Source organism: Ailuropoda melanoleuca, chromosome 8 (genome assembly GCF_002007445.2).
Source record: "Ailuropoda melanoleuca isolate Jingjing chromosome 8, ASM200744v2, whole genome shotgun sequence".
Classification (NCBI taxonomy): domain Eukaryota; kingdom Metazoa; phylum Chordata; class Mammalia; order Carnivora; family Ursidae; genus Ailuropoda; species Ailuropoda melanoleuca.
Genome location: NC_048225.1, coordinates 115829259 through 115856807, shown reverse-complemented (window position 1 = coordinate 115856807; position 27549 = coordinate 115829259). Strand labels below are relative to the sequence as shown.

General features: G+C 37.7%; 1 long non-coding RNA gene across 1 annotated transcript in view; it reads left to right on the top strand.

The window, feature by feature from the left end:
- The window catches only part of LOC117803266, a 44101-nt gene extending 25900 nt beyond the window's left edge, over positions 1–18201 (top strand). The window contains exons 2-4 of the long non-coding RNA XR_004626952.1: positions 9316–9371; positions 11077–11329; positions 16494–18201. This is a non-coding gene — a long non-coding RNA (uncharacterized LOC117803266). The remainder of the gene's footprint in view (positions 1–9315; positions 9372–11076; positions 11330–16493) is intronic.
- Positions 18202–27549: the final 9348 nt, after the last annotated feature.

The window sequence follows — 27549 nt, the reverse complement described above, 5'->3', positions numbered from 1 at the left end:
AAAAAAATGGAGAATACACTATATATGTATTAGTCATATCTACATATATCTAGATACCTTTATCTATCTGTAGGATCTGAATACATATATGTCTCATAAAATCAATACTATATTCAAAATAATTGATTGAGACAAAGTTTCAGTCTTATGAATATTATGAATAGGTGTTTCAACTTTGCTTCATTTTGCTGGAGTGGACTTGGTTATACAGTCAAGTTGCTAAGTTCTCAAGTGACCCTGGCAGGCGTAGTCACGTGATTGTTCCAGTAAGGCGCTCATCATCTTTACCGATTGGAAGGAGAATAATGGAGCCCTGTAGGAGATGGAGTGAAGGGTGAGAGAAACCTTTATTTGCTTTGGGTAAAGTCTGTTGCCGTAACCATTCATACCCTTTTTAAAGAACTATCTAGATTTCACCCTCAAATATTTCGCTTCTTGATCAATATGGATCACAAGCAAATTGGAAAACACTCAGGTCAAATTTTCCCTTTCTTAAAAAAAAAATCCTACATCTTCTGTCTTTCAGTGCAAGCACATAGATACCTTAATAACCCTAAAATCATCAAATTCTGCCAATATATCATGTTATTTTAGAATATGTATATCAAGCCTGACTTAAAAGAACATCACATAATACAAATTTATATTAATCTGTGTCCGAGAAAAACATTGAATAGGAATTATGATTTTTGCATAAAAAGTACTCCAAGGGTTAAATTAATAGTACAGTGGCTTTAAATCCTTGCTTAAAATATGCCCCTTCTTAAGGAAAAAAAAAAGAAAAATGATGGGTATTCACATGATTGACAACCTTTCCAAATAGAAGTGTTGCTATAATTAAGCAATAATGTATGAGTGAGTGTACATTATGACAAATTGGAAGCTTGCTTGATTAGATTGAGCATATAAGCTGTCAGTGTAATTATCATATTTTAATCATTTTTCTCCATTTTTTATAACAGCATTGTCTTCAGCCTCACTTGGTGCTTATTAGATTGATATTCTAAGAGGAATTGTACAACATAAAACATGTCCTTAAACAGGATGAACTTTAGATAAGGCTTTAGTTATGTCTATAAACATTTATAATGATTGCTGTTGTTTCTGTTTCTATCTGCTGTTTTACTTTGTGTAAAAATGAAAATTTCTTTTTCAAGATAAAATGGATAAACCTGAGTATTTATGTCTCCACGAAACCCACTATATTTCAATAGAAGCATATAAAATATTTATTAAAACTGCCTTTGAAATGTGGAGCTTTTTCCTTTCCATTGCCTGCTCTATCATAGGCAGATCATTTAAGCGGCTAACTCAACCCTCTAGGCTGAATTCTTTGCTTCTATTACTTGATTTGACTCTCTTTCATCACAAATGTTGAATCTGTGAGCCACACAGGAAAAGAATTTGGGGCGAGGAGGGGGTCGGGTAACGGTCCAGCTTCTGCTTACTATGGGTTGCTCATGCAACCGATGAGGAGGGATTAGTACAGGACAAGCAAGATACCAGACACCTTTGGGTATCCAAGTTTTCAATACAAAGCCTGTAAACTGATTCTCCTGATGTTACCATGTGGAGATTTAGGAAAGACATCGAGGGACTTGAATATTCGTGTTTATTGCTCTTCCCCAAATCAGGAGCTCACTGGATAGTCCCAGCAATCTACCCTCCTAACACAGGGAGAAAGTATTCATCAGGCTCTCAAATTGCATTTTTGTCGTGAGCAACGAGTTAGCGTGGCCTGGAACGCAGGGTGGAGGGTCTAAGCACACGCTCACCTAGAACCTGGTATCGTTTCTTTTCCCTAGTTTTTCAGGGTTCTAAGAGCTTTGAGTACAAGCTTCCAACTAGGTATGCCCTTACTTCGAGCAGGCGCGAGCTACAATATTTTCCCAGTTATTCATAAACCTTTACTGAGGCCCCACCCAAAAGAACCTTGTTAAAGATGTTGGTTGCATGGAAGTAAATGAAATGATGGTATCACTACCTTGTGGTAAGAGCAGCCCAAACCATTAATGAGTCAGTCAGCATGCTAATGAATCCAGAGTCTCAGGCAATAAGTGAAGAAGAGATCGTTTTCACGATGCCCAGATACCTGTACTCTTAAGCCGCCTTTCTATTGTACACGAGCACATTTTTAAAAAAGATTTTGAAGTCATACTGAGAGATTTTATATATGTGGATCACAGACTGAAGTTTGGGTATAGTCTTAGGCAAGCAGGCAACTATGGTATGTTATCTGGCACCTACAGGTTCAATTAACTATTAATCATCCTCAGAGGGAGATTAATGGGTGTATAGGTTGTTGTATGCGATTGATAATACTTTTACAAAAGCATGGATAAATTCACACATCTGATTGTTGGACTGTTAAGCGAAGAGCAGAAATTTAACTCAGAGCAAAGGCGTATGAGGAAGACAGAATGAATAACAGGAATAGCTATTGACTTGATATTCTTTTGATGTCTGCTAAGGACTGAATGTTTGTGTCCCGCTGAAATTCATGTGTTAGATCCTAACTCCCCATGTGATAGTATTAGGAGGTGGGTTCTTTGGGAAGTAATTGGGTCATGAGGGTGGAGCCCTCATGAATGGGATTACTGCCTGTATAAGAGATGGGAGAGACCTTTCTCTCTCTCTTCTCCCTGCCCCCCTCCTTTCCATCACGTGAGATTACAATGAGAAGACGGCCATCAGCAAACCAGGAGGAGGGCCCTAACCAGACACCAGATCTTAGACTGCCCAGCTTCCAGAACTCTGAGAAATAAATGTTGCTTAAGCCACCCAGTCTATGGTATTCCCCTATGGCAGCCTGAATTAAGATAATGCCTTAATTTAAACTTTTGACCTGAGTATAAATTTTATTCTACATTTTCTATAGAATATCCAACAAGTTAAATTCGGAAGTAACTTCTGATTTACTTTTTTTCAACTACCTGAATAAGTTTGATATCTTTAGCAAAAGCTGTCCCATGATCACATTTTTATTTTTCTCAGCTCTAAGTCCACGATCTTAAAATAGGAGAGTGTCTAGAAAACATGTGCCTCCACTTTCATCTGTTGGAGGCTTAGTTTTTCCATCTCTAAAATGGGCATACTATTATCTATCTCTTATCTCTAATTCATGCAAAGTAAAGCACCGTCCATGTCTGGGCATACAACAGGCATTTAAGAAATATTAGTATCCTGTCCTCTCCTTCTACATTTAAAGAAACTGAGACCAAGACATCGGAGAGAATCCAAAGGCTAGTATGTATCAGAGCCAGAATTGTATACTTTGTAGTCTCTTCCTAAAGTCTCTGTTTCAAAACATAATTATTTTTAAATGCTTATCTTTTTTTTTGTACTAAACTCTAGACTTGCTTCTCTCTTCTACTTTAGTGATGTTTTAAAGAGAAAATGAAATCATATTCCCTCCATGACTAGCTGTGTTTCTGTGCATATTGCTTACCTATCTATATAGACCTTGTTTCCTCATCTGTAGAGTGGGGATAATCATAGAACCCCCCTCTTGGGCTTGCTGTAATGATTAAACACGAGATAATCCATGCAGAGTACTTGACACATTGCCTGCCTTATAGTCAATTCTCAATGAATGTTCTGTGTTTCGTGAAACTTTACTAAGTGCGTGACTCTGTAAGTGATCACTGGAGACACAGAAATGACACGATTCTGTTCTTTGCTACTGCATCATCTCTTGGAGAAAGTTGTCAGAGCAACACGCATGGTGCATTTCATGGTGAGATAACTGTGGTCAGGGGACCCCGGAGCACAGTGGGTGGCTTAGGACTCAGGCTAAGGCAGTCAGGGAAAGCTTTGGAAAGAGAGAGGCATGTGCAGAACCTTGAGGGACCAGGAGGCAGGTACAGGTGACTTGGGTAAGGGGAAAACAGAATAGATAAGACAATTCCTGGGAGCGCATGAGAAGGTGGGCAGTTTGTAAACACTCCAGCTGAGATTTCAGGAAGTCAGAGGTGGATCATGTGATTTGAGATATGGGAAAGTGCCATAGTACGTTGGCCTGGCATATTAGGCCAAGGAAGTTTTTTGTCTTGATTTTTAATTATTATTATTTTTTATTCTATCTCGGGAGCCATGGTTTTGAAGGCCTTTACTTTATTTATTTATTTTTTAAGATTTTATTTATTTGACAGAGAGAGACACAGCCAGAGAGAGGGAACACAAGCAGGGAGAATGGGAGAGGGAGAAGCAGGCTTCCCACTATGCAGGGGAGCCTGATGCAGGGCTTGATCCTAGGACCCTGGGATCATGTTTAACGACTGAGCCACCCAGGCGCCCCATGAAGGCCTTTACTTTAAGAAGGATCACTGATACGGTTTGAGTTTTAGAAAGATTATTCTGACAGTTTTAGAAAGATTACTCTGTGGGGGGGGGGGCGGGGCAGAGGGAGGGGAAGACCAAAGCAGAAAATCACCAGAGGTAAGTTAATGTTGCATATTTATGAAGCCTCTTTTAAAAAATGTAATACATATGAGTTTGTGCCTAAGATTAAGGTTCACTTCATTGAATGTTCAATAATGAATGAGTGAATTGATTAGCTCACACAATCAACAAATACTTAACGAGCACGTATTATGTGTTAAGCATAATAGGTCCTCAATGAACTTTCTATTTGTTTACATAATGAGGCCAACTCACATAGAGGGGTCAGAAAGACAGATGGCTTGTCTGTTACACAAATTAACCTAAAAATCCAGTTAACCCAAAGCTCTCAACCAGAACTACTGTTTGAGTCTGAAATGACTTAGTTTTGCAATCTGAAAGCTGTTAGTTACCCACCAGTACTTCTTTCTTAGGTGTTTGAACTTGATGGATTTCAATGTCAAAGAGTCTTTTGCCATCTTTACCCAATGCGTGCTTACGGTAGAAAACATCAGTTCATATTATATATCCAGCTAGACCTGCATAAGGTGTAGATTAGGTGGGTGTCCAAATGGATTGAGTGCACTGCAGATGACCACTAAATCCTCAAATACTTAGACAAAGATCAAACCGAAAAACTTAGAAAGTACATCTGCTGATATGAAACAAAGCCCAGTCTCACAATTATGTTGGCTTTAACAGGAGCCCAAAATACAAGAAAGGAAATTAAGTCTTTACTAGCAGTTTGTGCTTGCCCAGGAATGTCACCCGAGTCCACAGGGGTTGAATATGCCAGCATGAGGGTGAATGCGGCTGACCATTAAGGTTACACAATCAAAAGCATTGCTTAAACGTCCTCTCTCCAATTTCCATGTTGCATAAAGGTGTACAACTCATTCATAACAAAAACCAAACCAGACAAAACCAAACACGGGCTTTCTACACTTCCCAGGATTTCATGAGCCTTCCCTTGTGATGTCTTCCAATGCTGCTGTTCCCATTTGTCTGTGCCTCTGAATCTTCTGGGGAGCTTCCTAGAAATATGGATTTCTGGCTCCCTACTTGAGAGAGTCTAATTCAGTTAGTCTGAAATAGAGTCCAGTAATCTGTGTTTTTAAAAAAACAGCATCCCAGACTCATTTGTTGCCTAGCGTGGTAACCACTGCTATATTTCATGTACAAAAATACCTCTGTAGAGAACCTTATTGAGTGACAAACATAATTATAATGAATCAGATCGTGTGCGCAGAGGTCATGGGAATGTAAGCTGGGTCCATCCCACTCTAACAAGGAAAGATTGTATCAAAATAGTATTGTTAGAACAGTTTACCATTTGGTGATATACATTACTGTCTGGGCACATGCTAAGGGAGAAGACAGGGAAGAAAAGTATTATCATGGGATTAAATATTCTATGATTGGAACATGGAAGTGTTTTTATTTCCTTAAAGAGCTCAAAGCATTGCACAGATTTTAAATTGAGTAACTCTGCATTGGCAAACATTTCAAACCTCAAGGTAATAGGAAGGTAGGAAAATAGAACCATTTACTGAACATCTATTACATGATAGATGCAGTTCTAGGTGCTTGACATTCTAAAGAATCCTCACAATTTGAGATAGGCTTACTAGTCCATGTTTCACAGATACAGAAATGAGACATGTTTAAGTGGCTGGCCCAAGGCCACACAACTAGCATTTGGGAGAAAGATCCAGTATTCAAACCAGGTCTACTTGATCCCAAAGTCCGCATGATTTTTCCTATTCATAAATAGTTGGAAATGAAATGAAGTTTTACTGGGAAAGGAAGTTAATAGTTCTAGTCATCCCTCTATACTAATAATGACAGCCATTCTTATAAAAATGGGAGATAATTCATTATAACATCCAGCAACAGGAAGCAAACTGAAAGCAATAGGTATGTTCCCTGTCTTGATCGTGGTGCACAATTTACTGTATGTCAATGATTCTTCAATAAAGCTATAAAAATCCCCTACGACTACACATTGGTTAAGTCAATTGGTCAGAGAGCAGGAGCAATAAGGTCACGATTCAGGTTTCAACTCCTGCAGAGTCCAGTGGACCTCAGAGTCACCTACTTTGTCTTCAGACAAATCCACCTTCTCTTCAACAGAGGTCAATAGGTGGGCCTATGGATAGATTACAAAAATAATTCAAAGATTTGGCTGGCTGCACATTTCCCAGCCCACTTCTGACTTCCCAGGTCACCTTTCCCGTGTGCATGGACAATGTCTCTGCCGCAGACTCCCTCCAACTTTTCTGCCTTAAAGCTTTCTTCGAAGTCTGCTTAGCGTATGCAAGCATATCATAGAAGCAGAGAAGAGTTATCCATCCCTGGGAAATTCACAAGTTTGGCTGGCCAGAAATCCGTGGGTAAATGTTCCAGCTTTCCTTCTTTGGGAGGAACAGTCCTGAGGCACCTTCTACACGTCCTACATGGTGTTTCAAAGGGTCCCAGCGGGATGGAGCCCAGTTGTGCAGAGTGATCGCTAATAGGATAGCCTGGAAGGGCTTTTCCATTTTCCTGACTCACCTTGGTTCCTCGTTCTTGCTTCCTTAGGATCACTTCCTACCTAAACCACCTGCAATCAAGCCCTCTCAAGGGCGAGTCTCAGAGAAACTGAAGGCAACACCCTGCTCTGATTCTGTTTTGTATATTGCAAAATTACCTACCATTTTATTTTATTTTTTTTTAAAGATTTTATTCATTTATTCGACAGAGATAGAGACAGCCAGCAAGAGAGGGAACACAAGCAGGGGGAGTGGGAGAGGAAGAAGCAGGCTCATAGCGGAGGAGCCCGATGTGGGGCTCGATCCCATAACGCCGGGATCACGCCCTGAGCCGAAGGCAGACGCTTAACCGCTCTGCCCCCCAGGCGCCCCAAAATTGCCTACCATTTTAATCAAACAAAAGCTCATGTTTATTTTTGCTGTCCCTTGGGTATGAGGTGACACTGGGACAAAGGGGCAATATTGAGAGCTTTTATTGGGAGTGCGTATCACATGGTGCATACAATTCTGATAGTACTCAGCTCACCTTGGTTTAGAATCAAGCACCTTGGTTCATTGTGCATGTGGTTCACCAAAACCATATTAAACAATAGAATTAATATATATTCTTTAATAGCTTGATTTTATGATTGAATAAAGGATTAAAAAAATAAAGAAGTCCAAAAACTGTTCACATGAATGTCATCAAACTGTTTTCATAACGATGTTATCGGTACTACCAGAATTTACTGAGTGAAGAACTTTGTGGTTTGTGGCTTAAATTGTGTCTACATAAAATAGCAAACTAAGGAAGAGCTTGTTCTGCGGATTCATATTCCAGCTGTACCATATGCCTCATCCAAGTTGCTTAGCTTCTTTTTATCTCGGTTTCCTAATCTATAAAGTGGGCATAATAATATTACCTCATAGGATTTTTGAGAATATTAAATGAGATAATATCTATAACATACTTGTCTGACATTTTTTGATTTCAACAAATGTTTACTAATAAAGCACACCATTTACCCTTGGAGAACCTGAAAATCTTATCCAAAATTCTAATATTGAAGAATTATAGGATTTAAAAAATATATTTTATATAATCAAACATCATGAGTAGTACTTATTTTGAAAATGTTCCATGTTGATAATTCATGTTGTGCAGACACTAAATTAGGTTAAACTTGAGGCAGTCCTTTTGGATGCCTGGAAAGATTCGTCCTCGAAACAACTTGAGTTTCAAAATTTCACAAAATATCATAAGACTAATGGGATGCATAACAGAATCCAGAACATACACTCATTAACATGCATTGTAATTATTTTTATTATAGATCACATGAATGTTTTTTCATCTTATAGATTTAAGCAAAGCATTTTACATTTTGCCCTGAATGAATGTAGACTTGCTCATTGATGTATATATTCTATTTTTGTTGATTTCACTGATTCTTAATTTTATATGTTCATCTGAATTTTTACTTCTAGCTCCATAACATAGAGGAATTTTACTGAAATAGGAAAGGTTATATTATGTTGTTATTCTATGACTTTATGAATTTCTAATTCATCAACAGCTTCACAGGTTCACAGAAAGATGGGGACTGGAACTAAGAGCTGGCAAATCTTTATGTGAAGTGACCAGAAGCTAGCCTCTTTTCACTATTCAAATGGCATCTTAGTTTTCTTGACTGTATAATACCACGTGGCAAGGATTCTCGTTTTGTACGTATACATCTAAAAGGGTCTTCTCTACCTCACCTAGGTTTTCCAGAATTTGGATACAGATTCTCTTTCCAAGCAATTTCCTGTGTAGTCCTATAACATTATTCCACAGATTTGCTAGTGAAATGAAATACTGCAGTGACCTTTTTAATTCCCCTGACTTTTTACAATCTTGGAAATTTAACACAACAGCAGGAGTTTAATCATATTCACTGATGTAAAAGACAAAATAAGGCACCTTTAAATTCAGAGGGAGATGTGACCTCCAAGGTATCAGAGCTCAGAGGCTCCCCAGCTGTCTCTGGGAACGGCTGCAGCTCTGTTCCTTGTGTTTCTCATGGTGGATCACTGTGCATCATCTCTTCTGCATTTTGAAACTTCCTAACCAGAACTATGATATTCTGTATGCACGTCTTCTTTTCTAAGAATGTACTTCTTGATTTATTCAGAATGATATTCATTCAAAGTTTTCAAAGTCTTTAATTTTGAAAAATGTATAGTGTTACATGGGATATTTACAGTCTTTGTGGTACCGGAGCCTATAGCTAGATGATGCATGATACTGAACATCCGTTTGTTTACATGAACATCTAACAACCGGGGACTGATTCTTTAAATCAAACTGAATGGTTAGCCTGATTCCTTGTGGGTTTAGCAGTGCCCAATCATTTAACCAAGTGTCATTATATGTGTTTTTTAGTTTTAGGTCTCAATTGTGGTGCAATTCGATTGATGGATGAGATCGCCTTAAGAAAAGTAAGAAAGAAAAAAAGAACAATGTTCTTCCCATAGCCCAAAGTGACAGAGCAGATCAGCTCTCCTAAATTCCCTGTCCATACAGCCATTGTGATCAAGGTGATTGATGAAGAATCCTACCAGCTCTGAGCAGTTTAGATGTCAAACTGATAGGAAAAAGAAGTACTCACTGTGTTCCTGCAAACAGTTTTGAGAGGTCAACAGCTAACACATCTCTAAAACCAGATGTGGGCTTCTGTCCTTCAGACACATGCAAGTGCTTGTCAATTTAAGTTTGTCAGGAGAATTTGCATCATAGGTAGTCACCTTTAAAAAGCAAATTACTGCAGACTTCATCTTCCATAACTATTTTTTCAAAGTCTACAACTGAACTCTGCTAATGAATATAGGTATGTTAGTGCAACTGAGAAATTATGATACTTTTTTTTTTTTTTTTTTTTTAGCTTGCAAACACTTCTTACTGGGTGTATTTTGTTAAGTATCTTGCTCACAGTGGTAGAGAGCAGGCTTGCTGCCTTTCCACCCCATAGTCTTCCTTCCCAAGAGAATGTGTGTCTTCCAACAGCCTGGGTGGTCATAATTAGCCATTCCAACATGAGTCCCCATGAAAACTGAAACCAGAGAAAAATGGAAAAGACAGATAGATGGATTGTATACAGTTTATTTTTAGGTCTGATGTTAGTAGGCTCCAGGCATATATAATAGTGATGCTCGAAGAAAAGGTTTTTATTTCTCTCTATACTATAAAAACAGATTTTCCAGCGAATAATTAGTTGAAACAGAAAATAGGTTACCATGAACCAAAACCAAGTAGAGTTGTATGAATATATATTTAGTGAATTTCTAATCATCTTAATCTTAGATAAATTTTTAAACTCAAAAATACCATATATTTCCGATCATTGACCTAAAGATTCTTCACAAGGGAGTTCTTTCACTATTTAAAATTGCTTGTCCCTTGGTTGAGCTGGGAGTAGCAGGAAAAAAAAATAAAAAAGATGTCATTACTACGATCTGAGACTGGGACACTTCAGGCTCCATAAATTTGTTTTATTTGATTTAGATTAGGCAGTAGATAATGTAACTGGACACAGTTGACAAGAAATTATTTTTTATTTAAAGAACTATTTAAAGAGGAATAAGCTCATAAAAGAAAATTTAGGGGAAAAGTGGAAACATAAATAGAACATGCAAATATACAAAGTGTTCCAGCACCCAAATTACCAGCAGTATATTGCTAGCATTTGAGTATTGCTATCTAGCCTTTTTGACTATGCCAAGATTTTAAAAAAATATAGTTCTGATCATTAGAAATCCTGATTATTTAGTCTAACATGTACCAAGACAATACTACATGATCACACAGTCTTCACAAGTTGAATAACAATATATTCTTACAAGTTCTGTTTACAGACACTGTTCATTGCTTACTGAATATCCTTTCCTCCACTGCACCCTTGGTAGAAAAGTTCCAATTTGTTCAAGTGATTATCCCCTTCTTACATATTTGGGCAAGAGTGATGCTTTCCATGAAATACCTTGGATTGGATTTCAATAAACTATAACGGTCTTCTAACTTTGTCTGTTGATTGGCTACCAGGTGCCATGTGACCCATTTATGTCCAATGAAATATAAGGGGAGGTCTGTTTTGCTAGGAGCGCTTGAAGCATTCAAACACTTAGGCTATTGCCTGCCATTTTTCAGGTGCTGAATAAATAATTGTTGAATGAAAGGATTTTTCATTCAAAATAAGAATTCACTGGAGGAGATTGTTCTTTCTGAACATTGCTGTCTCTGGATGTAACCAGAGACAGTGCTGGAACCACTGCAGCCATCTGGCTGCTAGTGTGATCGACCCACTGAGGAGGCAGACCCAAGAGACTACAAGGAGTAGAGTGCAAGCCATCCTTGCAGATCTCCGACTTCTGGATTTCTCGAGATATAAATGCCCTTCTAGGTAAGCCAATTTGAATTCAGGGTTTCTATCTCTGACAGCTGAACATGCTATTTTATATCAGGATTTACCACATTTTTAAGGTAATACGTTTAAAAGAGTTTGAGAGACCTTTATCTGGCCATCTACCATTACAGAACATAATAATAAAATCTCTTGCTGGATTTAATAAAGATGTGGATGCTGATTTTTAAGAGATTATACTAATGTAATACATAGTTTATTAAATGTAATAACATTTAACAAATTATGGTAAAACATAATGATAAATATTGCTGTATTGCAAATACAGCTGGTGAACCTATCTAGAGGACCAGAGAATTCTGAATCTCACCTTACGCTGTCTTTAAAGTTGTGCATAGAACAAGATTATCCTCCATTATCTTAATTTCAGTACCAGGTTTCTGGATGTCATGGTGATTATGGCCGCATAGCAAAATGACTCTCAAATTTAGTGGCTTAAAACAACAACATTCATTGTATTGTTCTTCATAGCTCTGTGGGTCAGGAATTTGGGAAGGACTTAGCTGGGTGGTTCTGGCTATGGGACTCTATAGTCAGATGGTGGCTGGTGCTAACAGTGGCAGCGGTGGGGCCAGAGCAGCAGTCAGGTAGGAGCTGGTTGAGGGTCTTGCTCTCTCCATGTGGTCTCAGGGCCTCTGCATCTGATCTCTGCTCATGGACTAGTTTGGGCTTCCTCACAACATGGTGGCCTCAGCACAGTCAGACTGCTTCCATGGCAGCCAAAGATTTCAAGAGAGAAGTAAACCAAATGGAAGCTATGTTGCCTTTTATGATTTAGCCCAGAAGTCACACAGCATCATTTTTGTTTCATTTTATTTTGTTATTGCAAGTGAGCCACAAGCTTTCCTAGAATTAAGGGGAAGGGAATTACACTCCATCTTCTGATAGGTGACTGGCAAGGTTCTAGAAGTGCATCTGACTAGAGAGATATTGTGGTGGCCATCTTGGGGAAATAAAATCAGCCACAACCATTCAAGATCTTTCTGTGAGGCTTGTTTTTCTTGTTTCCTTTTTTCTTTTATGTTTCTCCCTTTTATGTTAATTTTGCTATTCTCTTGTTTTGTTTTTTTTAAGATTTTATTTATTTATTTGACAGAGATAGAGACAGCCAGTGAGAGAGGGAACAAAAGCAGGGGGAGTGGGAGAGGAAGAAGTAGGCTCATAGCGGAGGAGCCTGATGTGGGGCTCAATCCCACAATGCCGGGATCACGCCCTGAGCTGAAGGCAGACGCCTAACCGCTGTGCCACCCAGGCGCCCCTCTCTTGTAAAACTGTGGAATGATCAAAGCTGTTAAGTTCCTCAGAAATAAGGAAGCCATTCTTTCCTTCCCTGCAGTTCCAGAATCACTTGGACTTCATAACAAGGATCAAACTAAGCTCAGAAAGTGAAACAGAGAGAATAATGGTGTAAAAAAGTGTGAGTTTATGAAAAGAATGATGTGCTTCAGTATGAGTGACTAGAAGTGTCAGACATTGTTAGAACCCAAAATACTGAGATTGAAAGTAAGCAAAAAACGTGAGGCAAAGATTTTTTAAAGCAAATATTTATAACAGCAGTTAATTTTCACCCTGCAAAAATTTTCACCCTGATTAAGTCTAGTTATAAGTATATATCATAACATCTAAGCATCTCCATTCAAAATTTTAGAATCAACAATTTCGTGTAATATGGCTGATGACATACATTATTTAATGAAGTTATGCATTTGATTAATGATCTAAATGCTTATAAAGAAAACATTATAGTAAATTAGAAGTATATATTAGAAATAAGCAAGTTCTAGGGGCACTTGGGTTGCTCAGTTGACAGAGCATTGGACCCTTGGTTTCAGCTCAGGTCATGATCTCATGGGTCATGAGATCGATCCCCCAGTGGTCTCCATATTCAGCTTGGAGTCTGCTGGAAGTTCTCTCCCTCTGCCCTTTTCCCCACTCACTCTCTCTCTCAAATATAAATCTTTTTAAAAAAAGAAACAAGCAAGTTCTAGAAACACACAAGATTCTTCATGAGAATCACACATTATTTTATTAGGAAAAATATGAAACCATATTTAGAAAACCAATTCAATCTTTCAAGATACCACAGAAAAATTAGAACAAAATGAAATTCTACAAGATGATGGTAACATCCCACCTTGTATGTAATGAAACCAAATATAATACGCTCTTTTTGGTGGAAACTCCTCTTGCCTTGTGACTCTGTGGAGGCCATACATGTTATGTTACCATATCTAGAAGAAAACACAAATCCAATTTCAAAATGTTTCTAAGTAATATACCTCTTATGGGGAGATGCACGAGGGTGTTACATTGTACATCTGTTTGAATCAGCACAAGTTGGGGATGCCTCTCTTTGGGACCAGATTTTACCTTGGTTCTTTTTGATCTTGTAGTTCTTAGACAAGCTTAACATGTGTAATGCACATAACGTGTTTAATTATCTGTCTCTTCTGTTTGACTATGTGGACATGAGAGGAGGGGGGTTGTTCCTGTCTGGCACACCTTGCAGAATAAATGAACAATGTTAGTCATGTTTTATTCACAGGAAAATGTGTGTGTGTATGTGTGTGTGTGTGTGTAACATATTGGAAGAGTAGTTATGTAGAAATTGTCCTGTTTTTATAGCTCTACAGTGCAAGTCTAGACCTGGTGTGGATGTATCAGTAAAGCAGGTTTCAAATCATTACAAGAAAGATCTTTTTAAAAACACAAGCATGGTCACAATGGCCCAGGTTGCCTTAATATGTGATGAGCCTCTGGTAATGAAAATAAAAGCAGAAACCACATGAGTATCTCTCAGGGATGTGACAGAATGAATTCTTGTCCTGGGTGGACAGTGAGATTGAACAAACTCTAAATTCCCTTCTAACACTATGAATCTAATCCTAGTGAGGTATCAATTCTAAACAGAGTGGTTAAGGACAATTAAGACTTCTTAAGCACCTGCTATAGACAGACATAGCTCTAGCCATTGAGGATACAGCTCTAATCAAGGCAGAAAAATCCCTGTCCTCGTGCAACTTAGAACGTACTGAGGAAGATGCTTAATAAACAAGTAAAAAAAATCCTGATAACTTCGTTTTAGATAGTGGTTAGTACTTTGAGAAAAAAAAAAAAAAGCTAGGCTAGTGTACAAAGAGTGACTAGGGTCAAGGCCAAATAACATTAGATGAACCAGCAAACAACAAAACATGTATGTCTCATATAATCTGTATTATATTTTAGTAGCTTTTCTATAAAAACAAATATCCAGGATGTAGTTAGTGCAGGCACTTCAAAAGTTAACATTATCTCTGAAAACCCCGATTTTCTGAAGAGGGGTGACCATACCCTGAGCTGCACAACTTACAACCATTTAGGAAAGACAACTATGTCATTAATAAAATAGTTAAATAGTAAAATAGGGTTGTCGGCAGCAAATGAGAAGCATAGGGAATAAATATTATAGGATATAATCAAAGGGAAAAATAATGTAGTCAGGCGTGATTTGGAAAGATGTGGAAATTAAGAGGGCTCTAAAAATATATAATTTTACAGTAAAATCATCAGAAAACCAAATGTTCAAATTATGGTTAACATTTAATGGAATGCCTATTACAGGCCCACATATTTGATCTGTTACAAATTTCTGACATGCTTCTGCATGTAAAATATATTATTGCAAGCTCAGGGCCCATTAATACGTGCAAATGTTCATGTAGCAGATGGCATCTCACTGTATAAACATTATCAATGCAGATATTAGCGGCTAAATGTTATCTATTTCATGTGCCACCTTCTATAACATGGACCCGGAGGATTGCTTAATTGTGAAGGTTTGTGATATACGATTCTCATCTCTTTCATTTCTTTTTTTTTTTTTTTTTTGTCCAAAGGAAAGAATCTTCAAAGACTTCATGCCTAATGTGACCATGTGTTTGTTGTAATAATTTATCTTACTGTTTTCTCTCAAACGTGGATAGACGCATATTGGAATTTTATGTTCTCTTTTAGGAGGAAATAACTGATATTGGGGGGAAAAAAGAGAAGTATTTTGCATTCATTTGTTACTTATTTATTCGTTAAAAAAAATGAAATCCTACCGTGTTCCGGGCACTGAGAAATTAAAGGCCAGCAAAAATTGATATCATTCTTCTTCCTCCGACCCGGACAAATAAGGATAGAGCTCAAATCATAGGCAGCTAGGGTGGTACAAGTGAAGAAGATAGGCTCCTCATTTGAAGAGCCCTCAAAAAGTACATTCTGGGGGTGCTGCGCCTTGGCGGCTTGGTCGGGACCTTCGACTCTTGGTTTTGGCTCAGGTCATGATCTCAGGGTCCTGAGATTGAACCCCACGTCAGGCTCCATGCCCAGTGGGGAGTCTGCTCCAGATTCTCTCTCTCCCTCTCCCACTGCTCCTCCTTGACTCCTGTGATCCCTTTCTCTTTCTAAAATAAATAGAGAAATCTTTTTTAAAAAAGTATATTCTGGAACAAAAATTATTAATTTTTATGAAAAAGAAAATTTAGGTGTTTTTATGAGGAAAATGAATACCAACATTTATTACTGGACATATTGAGTTGTTTCTATTCTAAAATCCTTTGAAATTAATTGGATTACTTATTCCCAACTCTGTTAAGAAGGAATTACTATCTTCAGAACACTTGGAGAGAGAGTATTGATACATAACATAATTGCAACAGTAATTATTTAATATAGAATAAAAAGAAATATCTCTAAAGGAAAAAAAAAACCCTTCTGATTTCTATTATTTGTCAGCATTCCTGTAACGAATGACCTGTGTTGTAAGAACAGAGCAATGTTTTGTTATTGGTAAAAATGTTTCTCACTTTTAAAAATTCAATACTCTCTTCAATTTGTGGGAATTTCAATTTTTCATGAATAAATTAATAGAAATGATATTGTGTCTTTGGGGCGCCTGGGTGGCACGGCGGTTAAGCGTCTGCCTTCGGCTCAGGGCGTGATCCTGGCGTTATGGGATCAAGCCCCATATCAGGCTCCTCCACTATGAGCCTGCTTCTTCCTCTCCCACTCCCCCTGCTTGTGTTCCCTCTCTCGCTGGCTGTCTCTATCTCTGTCTCTGTTGAATAAATAAATAAAATTAAAAAAAAAAAAAGAAATGATATTGTGTCTTTGATTGCAGTGGCATGGGGGAATCCTTCCCATCAACTACTGGGCATTCCCGAGTATCGCAAATGTCTTCCTGGAAGTTCATTCAGCAAATTCACAATCAACTATGAATTTAACCTCCTGCACAAATGAGAAAGACCAATAACCAACCCAATGTGACCATCTACCCTATACGCTAATTTAATTCAAAACTGGGGAAACGCGGAACTACCACAGGCTGATTTCATGATACTGTTGCTTATTTGCCACTACAGGAAAATTTATGAAATGCTACGACAGGGATCTTTCCACGTATCAGCAGTATTTCTAGTCTGAGTGTCCCACTGCCTCTTGGATGAAGACATTGAAAAGGCACAACGAAAACAGTGTAGCACTAAAATTTTGCTTACATACACTGAGCAAAATGGGGGCTTGAAGCAACTACCAGGATATGGTTTGAAAACCACTAACAATTTTCGCAGTATTCTGTCAAATATTTTAAGGAATATAAATTACGCAAAAGCTTTCCTCTCCAGCTGCTTCATTCCACTTTAAATATGCAGAAGCAGATACCAAATGCTGCGTTAATCCCTGGTTTGGGTTTTTGAAATTTAGCAGTAAAAATAAAAGCGTTGCACTATTCTGATATGGTGCTATTTTTAAAAGTTATTTGAGGGACATATGAAAATGATAAGATGAAATACCTTAGAAAAATCTGTTTTATGAAATATTAGTGTTGCTAACTTTATTTTTAAATTGTTATTGTAATTTACTTTGCATAATTTAAAAAAATCAATTTCGTATAGTAGAAACATATTCCATTGTAGTAGGTGCTAGTTTGTCGTATCAACTTGGGTGATTCTTTTGGATGATTTTAATTAAAAAAAATTGGTATTGTTGGCTCAGAGGGTATTACTTATCATTACTTTTGTTCTATGAATAATCTTTCTAATGTGTGTTAGGACCTAGGATTACCTTTCAACTGAAAGCTTAATATCCTTTTGTTATCACTCTTGAGCTTTGTTTAAAATAACCAAATTCCTTTGTGAATTTTTAATTTTTTTCATTTGTTTATGGGGAAAATTTAGGAAAGTTTCATTTTGATTCCAAAGCTGTAAAGTTAACTTTCTAATCAATTTCGCAAGTATGAGGCTATTTCTAAATACACAATCATTCTTGTTTGAGAAACAACTGCTGAGCAATGTTTTGATCCTCTTGGAAAAGTATCTTTAATACAAACAGTATTTAGGAAACGTGAATATAAGAGAGGACTCGGCAAAATCTTTAGGAGGAGGCGAATTGCTACGTAAAATGTCTAAAAGAAAAAAATAAAAGAATTTCTTTTAGTTTTTAATTTGCTTTTTTGGTCCGATAAAAACCAGGAGGTGCTTCACAATACCTTTCTTGTTTTCTGACGCTCCTCCTTCTTGCCACCAGATGTCAGACTTTCACTGCGAATTTAAAACCCTTCATTGCGTAGGGGACACCGTTATCTTTTTATTTGTAAATGTCCACTATTCCGAAACCATCTCTTTCCACTTTTGCGCACGATTTAAAAACTTGTCCTTAATATGAATTTTCAGACGTTGATTATAGCTGTTTCAGGCATACTTTTGCAGTTTCAATGTAAGTATTCCTCTTTCAATTCACTCTCGTGAGTTTTGTATTTTGCGATATCTACGTTTATACGTGCACATCAATATTAGATCTCTTAGCTTTAAAATTAAAATGACACATATAAATGCCAAAGCAATAGGACTATACTTGAAAAAATATAGAAAAATGGAAAATTAAAATTTAAGAATATCAAAGTATGGTTTGTTTTTTATTTTTAAAAAACAGTGGGAAAAGACTAGTTAAGCACTATATTCTTTCACATAAAATGTAACTATTACAAAGGCGTTATTTTCTCACAAATATCTACATCTATGCCAAAATTCCTAATTTTCTCACTAGAGAAATAAGCATAGTTTAGCATATCTAACCTTTTAATGGGCAAAAATTAAACATCAGTACTGTACTCTTTGTACGTTGTATATATGATGGCCCAAATGAATAAAAGTTACTAAAATATAAATTTAGCCTGTCAGTGAGTTATAAAGTGCTGTGATATTGAAGTAATTTAGTGTAAAACTTTCTTCCATGTTTTTAAAAAAATCATGTCTTTTCTCTGCAGAATGCCAGAAATGCTTTAATAGAAATATAGTATAAGAAACAATATGTAAAAATAATCAAAACTTCAGTATTACCGTTTTTGTGCATAATTTAAATTTAAATTTAATTAATATCTGATTCTATGTGATGCAGAACGTAGATAATTTCAATAAGTGTGTAATTGGGACAGGATAAGTCAGGAGAAAGTATATTCTGTTTGGATCATTCAAAATGTCTTTTTTAAGACACATAAACCCTATTGTAAGCATAAGGATTAAAGTATGTGAGTAAACTGGTAATGCCACTGGAGTTTGTTTTTGACTTGCCATTTGCAGCCGTAAATTATAAAGTTATTACACAAGTACTTACAGCAAATTAACAAAAGACAAGTTATCTGAAAAGAAAGGAAAAGAAAAGAAAGAAAAGCAAAGAAACTGTTGGGCTGTGTGCACAGGAGAACTGTCTTATTGAAGCCAAATCTCCCTACCCTGTTAGAATCTGCGGCTCTTGACCGTGTATCAAAAATAATGAAGTTAAAAAAAAAATAATGAAGTTAATGTTTCTCTCTGTCTTAAGTTGTTACAACTTTACATTCTATTGTTCTTGCCAGTCAAAAATACCATGTTTCAAGAACTGCAAAAACAGACAATGGGTAGTCCTGATTTCTTTTATGATAATCCCTGGATTTTTTATTTTTTTAATTTTTAGAGAGTTAGAAATGAAAATATAAAAGCTACTTGATATTTTTCATTGTTAAGATAGCTGTTTCTCAATCACAAACATATTGCCATTTCATGAAATATGCTTTTGGAATCTTTCCCTTTTACCATGAACTAGACCTATTTATCATTGATTTTTACCTTTAATGCTGCTACTAGATGCCCTCTTTTTTTAAAGCCTCATTCAATCTGACCTCTTTTAATGAATATGCACGTATTCCTTGGTAGTGAATAAAACTTTGCTTTCACTTGATAGTAAGTACTTAATCCTCATTATTGAGACTATGCTGAAACCTTGAATACTTGTCAAAGATTCATTTTATAATCCTGAGGTTGGTTTGGCATTCAGTGATTTACGCAGAGGCTCTGCTTACAATAATTGATTCATTCCCTACTTAAAACCCACTGATCTCATTACAATTTTGGGAAGGCATTTTAGCTGTTGCAATTTAGACTTACATCAAACAAGAAAAAAAGAAAGAAAAAGAAAGAAAGAAGAAAGAAAGAAAGAAAGAAAGAAAGAAAGAAAGAAAGAAAGAAAGAAAGGAAGGGAAGAAAGAGAAAGAAAGAAAGAAAGAAAGAGAAAGAAAGAAAGAAAGAAAGAAAGAAAGAAAGAAAGAAAGAAAGAAAGAAAGGGGGGGAGGGAGAGAAAGGCACCCTCTACCCCCTTTGGATTTCTGCAACAAATGAAAGAATTAGGTCATATCATGTATCAAAATAAAATCCCAGTACTGACCTTTCTAGACGCAAAAGGTTGCCCTAGAAATAGAAAATAATGAAATCCATTTCATTTGAGCAATATTTGCAGAGTTGAGAATGAAAATATTATCAACTTTATTATCTTCGTGTACTTATTTTTCCATTAATTTTACAGGGCTGAAGGAACTACAAACACAGTTTTCAACTGTCAATTCTAACATTTAAGTCAGTGTTTACAGAGAAGCTCTCAGTCCTAAGAACTTCAAAATATGAAATTTAGCATTTTAAACGTACTTGCTGAAAATTATTGACATGCTGGCTTCTCTTTAAAGGCATATTCCATATTTCTTTATTTCATATACTATTCTATAAAAACAAATATATATTTTTAAAACCAATTGATCGTATTATCCATGCATCAGAATACTGTCCATTTTCTGGAGGCCTTGATAAAAAATGCAGTAGGTCTTAAAGAACACATGGAAAGAGCTTCTTTTATATCCTAATGGTTTGAATATTTAAGAGGATAGAGACTAATTGGTGAAGAAGTATTGGTTATTAAAGGCAAACTGAAGCAGCATTTTTATTTCATAAATCATTTAAAGGCTATTAAGGGAAAAAGGGGAGTGTTGCACATCTCTTCCAGTTTTGTTCATTTCATCGAACTTTTCAAGAAAAAACAATAATTATGGTTTATTAACATTGTACTTTTATCCACAGCAGAAAACATGTTTTATACAATGAAAGAGTTATTTTTACAAGAAGCATTCTCAAGCACTTATGAGGAACTACATGAAATAAATACAACAAAAATTAGGCTGAGTGTACTTAAAGTTTATTGCTACTGAAACACACTCTTTAAGCTAATATAATCGCTCCTGTGAATTACCACCACTAGCTGTGGGAGGGCATTTCTCTGGTGGGGAAAAAAAGAAACTTTGAGTTTTCCTGTCAACTGTGAATATTCTTGATTTGGCTGATGGGAGCCTTGATCTCCCAATCCTAATATCTTCAAGTGCAGGGAAATCTAATTCATTAACTTTTCCAAACGTTTTAAAAGTTTCTTTTCATCAGGGACCATTTTGACCTTCTTTATCCATACGACTCTAGAGATCAGAAATACAAATGATAATAATTGATACCCATTAGTTACTAGCTCAGAAGCCCACTCTCTATGACTGTGCACTCTAAAGGCAAATTATCCTTGTACAAAACTATGCATATTTTAAAGGAACTGTTATACACGCGATACCATGATGACAAGTACTCTGGGATGAGTATAATATCATTTAGAAATGTTTTGATCTTAAAAATATGAGACAAAATATTTTCTAAAATTTTGTTGGCAGCAAAGTGTATTTTTCATTACCCTCAGAGAATTTACTTGTCTCTCTTCTCTCATTCATATATTTAAGTCAAATATTAAAAACAAAGCCAAGTCTTAATAAATGACCAATTTTCAGTACAAAGGATAATTGTTTTTCTTCAAGTTACTTCGGAATTCTAGAGAACTAAGTCTTTTTTAAACCTGTACTTGCATAAGCAAAAATGAATTACATATATGCTTTTTTCCCATATAATCCCTTAGTAATTAGTATATAAGTAAACATACATTCTAAAGAATTCAATGAACAGTATCAGATACATTTATCAAGAATTTTTAGTCATTAAGCAAAGCTATTTTAAATGATTATTTTATTTTCAATATTAAATAAAAAGATTTAATTTGTTACAGAATAATCATGTTATAAGCCAAATTATGTAATATATAGTATTAACAAAAACAAAAGGATTTTTATGGTTCATATTTAGAATATATTGGAATTTTGGAAGACAGTAAATAAATAATTTAAAGATTTTTAAAGATTAAGACAAACGAAGACTATATTTCAAGGTTACCTATGCTTCTGAGTGTTACCGAATTTTCTAGACTTCAAATTTACATTTATATTTTTTTGGTTTCACAAAGCTATATTATTCTATCTACCAAAAGGAGGGATATATACACTGGAACTTTTTAAACCTTTAAAACAAATATTAATATAAATGGTTACTGTTACTTTCCTAAGCTGACTATAAATGACTTCATTAAGAAGCAAGAAAATAACAAACCTCGACACTTGAAGTTTTTAAAATAAAAAAGTTAGATTATCTAGAAAATCAATTTTGAAGGACTGTATTAGTAAGAAAAGCATAAAAATCTATTATTTTAGAACTGAGTCCATAAGAGTTGACTATTATGATGGGATAAATCTTCTTTAAAATTATCTAATTTTCCATTAGCTTTGGCTGTCCCTTTTGTCTCATATTTTCAAATTTTGTATACTCTAATATATGTCTTACTGAAATTATAAAACACACAACATTGCCCTTAAACCAATAAATAATGTGCTAGTCAAGCAAATATTTCAAACTGCACCAATACTTAAGATGTCTCTGGAAAAAATAATAATAAAAAAATTTAAGGTTAAATCTTGAAAGACTTGCATTACAATAAGCTTTACATTGACTAAAAAATGTATTACACATTTTTATTTTTACTATTTTGTTGAAATAGAAGACATCTATACATGGACTTTTGTTACTCTTGCAGAAAAGATTTCCCCCTTTTCAAGAATAACTAATATTCAGAAATCACTCTCCCTTCACTTCTGTGATTACAACCTTTAATAAATATTTGGGTGGCAACAGATATCACCAAGCACCACGTAAAGTAAACCTGTCCTTTACGAATTCTGGATTATGTTCTCAATTTGTACTACATTTCCCTTTCCACTTGGTTATATTTCTCCCACTTCCCTGGCTTATTTTCTTAATCACACCTTCCCAGACACGTCCAAAGAACCACGTTGGTTATGATTACAAACGCTGGGTACAGAAACAATTTCTGTAGCCAGTTTATAAGAATACTGATTTATTTTGGGTGCTTTTACATGTCACTCCACCATTTTCCTCACATGTGCTCCTTCCTTAGGGCACTTAGCTACTTCCCCTCCTCTCTCAGTTATCTGTTGATTTCCCACAAATCAAACATTAAGCCCCTTGAAGGACTCCTCCCAAATCTACTTCTGTAGATGGATACACTTAAGAATTCGGTTTCTCCTGAGCTTGGCTTTGCAATTGGGTGTCTTCAAAATCTCTTTGCCTTGGGAACAGTTGTGTTCTTACGTTTTCTGTTTCACTCCCCATCATACTGCCAAATAAGGTGGCAGCGTATTTTTCGGCTAACTTTAAGTCCAAATAATGCTTTGTGTTCTAATGCCTATTTCCTGACCAGAGTTTTTTTCCTGACCAGAGTTTTAGAGAAAAATAATATGCAGATAGTAACCCCTAAAGATGGTTTAAAAATTTTTTTCTCATTTGCATAGCAAGATTTAATTTCCATCCCTTAAATATGACGAATTGCTGAGATTTTCTCCAGTTAATGCTTTTAACAGCTCCCAATAAACTTCATTAATCAGGCAAGCTCGAGGCCCAATGTGTAGCCTGGAAGCAGCTAATTTGCTTGATGAGACCCCGACTTTAGTGAATAAACAGGTGGATAATCTGAGGGCTTTATGGCCTTAATTACAGTCTAATCAGTTCAGCGGTTGGCGGGCAAAAAAAGAAAGAAAAGGGGGGGGGTCGTAGCTCAAAGCCACTTTTCCTAAACTAGGAGATATGCACTCTTTCCTAAGACACCTCAATTACTGTCTTCAGTTTATTCTGCCCGTCTGTTTTCCTCTTTTCCCATTCTCACGTTTTTCTCTTTCTACTCGCCTTTCCTCTTCCTTAACCTCTGTTTCCCTCCTGCTTCTTTTTCGCAGTCTCGGCGTTTCCCCTGGAACCAGCCCGCTTCCCCCCGTCTCCGGCTGCGCACCTCCGCGGACACTGGTTTCTTCTTTTCCTNCCCGCCGAACATCCTCCCTGTCACCCGTGGGCCGCCTGACAAATCACTTCAAGGGCAGCCGAACTTTGAAGGACAAGACAAAGCTTCAGCATATGGTCCAATCCCCAGATGTTTGTCTTTCTTCCTCCTCCGCTCCCCCACCTCCCTCTTCTCGGGGTTCGTTGGAAACCCTGCTCGTGGCAGCCTTCTCCGCGCGCCCCGTGCCGCTCCCCCACCTCCAAGTTCAGCGCCGAGTGAGAAGTAGCTTAATTTTCCTTTACGTCTTTTGTTCCCCGGGCCTCCCTTTCTAGCTGATTAGTGGGAGGCAGGCGAGGTTTCTTTGAACCTAATGATTTATGTTTAACTCTGCAATTAAAATAAGTCTCCNGCGAGGTTTCTTTGAACCTAATGATTTATGTTTAACTCTGCAATTAAAATAAGTCTCCTGGTCAGTTAACACGATGTGGGGTGCGGAGGAGGGACCCCGAGAGGCGGGCGGAGGTGGCGGGTGCTGAGCGGAGACAGGGTGCGGCGGGACAGCGCAGGGCCCCCCGCGAGGCGCCGTCCCAAGACACCTTCGCCTTCCGTGACCCCTGCGGGGGTGGGGGTCCCCGCGCCGCTGAGAGCGGGGAGCCTCCCCGAAGAAGGGGAGGGCGCGCAGCCGAGCGGCGGCTCCGCGACCCCTGTCCCCCGGCTCCCCCGCCCCGGGGCGCGCCGGCACCTCCAGGCCCCGGCAGCCAGGAAGCCAGCCTCCCTCGGCCCGCGGACCCTCCGCTGCCGAGCTGGGGCGGGGGTGATGGAGGAGACACCCCCCCAGTTTGGGCGGACGAAAGCCGTCGCGCCGCGGGCGGCGGGGAGGGGGCCAGCTCGGAGCGCGGGGACCGTCCTGGCTCGACCCCGGCCCCCTGCCGGGGAAAGTGCGCGTCCGGCTGGGGAGGAGCGAGTGCCCCGCCGCCGGGCCGGGCGAGGGCTGGCTGCCTCCGCCGGGCTCGCGCCGCCGGCTCGGGAATCAGCCAGCATGTCTCCCCCGTTTCGGACCCGCCAGGCCTCCCACCCCGTTCTCCCGGTGTGGCTGGTGACCCAATGCTGACGGAAAAGGCTGCGGGGCTGGAAGAGCGGCGCACATCTGGCCACAGCAGCTCTGGGGCGAATTGTGTTTCACTGAGCCTAAGTGCCCCGCAGTTTACTTTATTCCACGCCCCCAGCCTCTACCCCCTAAGCAGTGATCGAGCCGTGAGCCCCCAGAGAAAGTCCCTCCCCGCCAGCCCCACTTTCCTAATCAGCGGCCTCTGTCTGTTTATAGCCAAGCAACTTTCCTCGCGAACGGTCAACAAAGGCAGGGAGAGCGGCGGATTGTCACCGCTGGAAACAATGAAGTAGACGGGACGTGTGTGTTTGCATACACGTTCCCCGGTGAAATCCGGTTGTCCTAGAACAAGCCAGCCCTCCAAACGGTGCAGTCATTTTATTTCTCTGTAATTTTATTTGCCTACGTTTAGGGAAGGTAGAAGGTAATAAAACCGAATAGGAAAAAGAAAAGAGCGCTCGGCAGTCTACTCTTTCCCACAAAATGTTTTCTAAGTGTCAGCATGTGGGGACGTCCTGTGCTACAGAGAATGGTCCTTCGGGCAAAAATGGAAATTCTAACAGGAGAAACAGTTTTCCCATCCAGATCTGTGGTTTTTATTATTATGGTTCTCCCCCCTTCCCTTTGGTGGGCAGAGTTTTCTATTAGTGTGTGGGGTGTTTTTGTTTGTTTGTTTTTTACTTTTTGGTTATTCCCTGCCCTCCAACATTCTTTAACAGGCACTCTTATTATTTTAACAAAAGTCTTCATTTAGTCACTTAAGAAACCCAAACTCGAATTATGTGAACAATGGACACAATAAAATATATTATCCATGTTATTCCTGCATAATTGAAAATACACATGGCTCTGCACAGAAGGATCAACTCAAATATTACATGTTGTAAAATAGGCACTTTATATTTCCACCACATATATATTTTCAATAAATGGCTGAATTAGCAGAAAATTATCTAAACTGTACATACTGTAATTTCAATTTCTTAACATTACAGCACTTACCCAAACCATTTAACTAACAAGATTATGACGTTAAATTAGAGTTTTCCAAAAAAACTGCAGAAGAGCTTGAAAGGAGAAAAAAAACATTTTTTTTCCTCTGCTATCCTAAATTAGGTTATATTATACAGTCCCTTTTGGACAATAGGTGAGCCTTGACCTTTTGTTCTTTTTCTTTTATGTGGTCGTAAAGGCACAAACGTCTGTTTTGCGACTGGGTGAGTAAGACATCTCCAAAAGAATGGCCATGGTCAGCATCCTCTACTTATCTAAACTAAATTACAGCTTAATAACATTGCCTCGCGCGCTGCACCGGTGCTCTTGCCCACCTGAGCGTACGGGGCCATTTTGCTGTCTAATTTCTCTTTTGTGTTATGTCTTCATCATCAAAATACATTATTATTTCTTTTTCAAAATACAATGGGAATCCCTCCTTCCCCGCCCCCAAGTTCTGAAAATTCTCAAACCAGCCCTGGAGAAATACAAATGCACAAAGCGACAGGCGAAGCCGGCCCTGTGTTCAGCACTCAATCATTTCCTGTCACAGGTGCAACCACTATGCATTATCCTGCCATGATTGATAGAGTGGGTTTGTGCAGACTGGGGGAGCTGGGGAGGCTCAGATGGGGTCCTGTCATTTGGGCTCCATTTCATGCTACCTGTAGGGAAAAGGAAATTCTTTGCAGGGATTGGCTGTTTAGTGAGTTTTAAATTTTAGTTCTTCATATATACTAGAAAGGTCATATTTTCTAAAAGTTAAATATAGGTTTAAGTTTTATCTTAGTTTAAACTTTATGCTGGGGGGAAGAAAACAAAACAAAACAGCGAACTGTGACACAATAGATTTCATTTTATTTAAAGTTGATACATTATAGAAGTAAGCCACAACCTAATTTCCCATAATTGTGTTAAAGTATATATAGTTACTTCTCTCAAATCTTAGTCTTTACACACACACAAACACAAAACCCCAAACATGTCTGATTTATACTTCCAGTGGCTTAAGTATACAACAACCTAGTATTGAGATTGATGTCTATATAATAAGGTTTAAAAATGTACTTATATCATGTGAATCACTTTACTAGACAATGAATTATGTTATTATATGCCCTTCAATAATATGCCAAACATAGAGAATATCACAGATAAAGCAGAAATTTTCATCATTATAGATTGTAGCTGTACTTTAACTGGGGACCAGATTTTTAAGTTTGCTTTTGCTATGATCAGTCAAGATCTTAACTAATTAATGTAAGATCAAAGTTGACAACCATTTCACCAGTGTTATGTAAAACTGTAAAATCCTCTAGGTCCTTCATTTCTTTTTGAAATGGCTAAAGGCAAAATGATTTGCATAAGGAGGTCTCCGATTTTAAAATGTAAAACTTCTTTCATTGGGATTAATAAGTGGTTTTCAATGATGTCCACAGATGTTCATGCACCCACAGCAATGCTTTAATATTTTTCCTTGTGATTTTTATATACAGCCTGATAGATTGATTAAAATAATAGAGCAGGAGTAGGGACAATAGCCTTTAACATGTTCCCTTTTTTGGACACC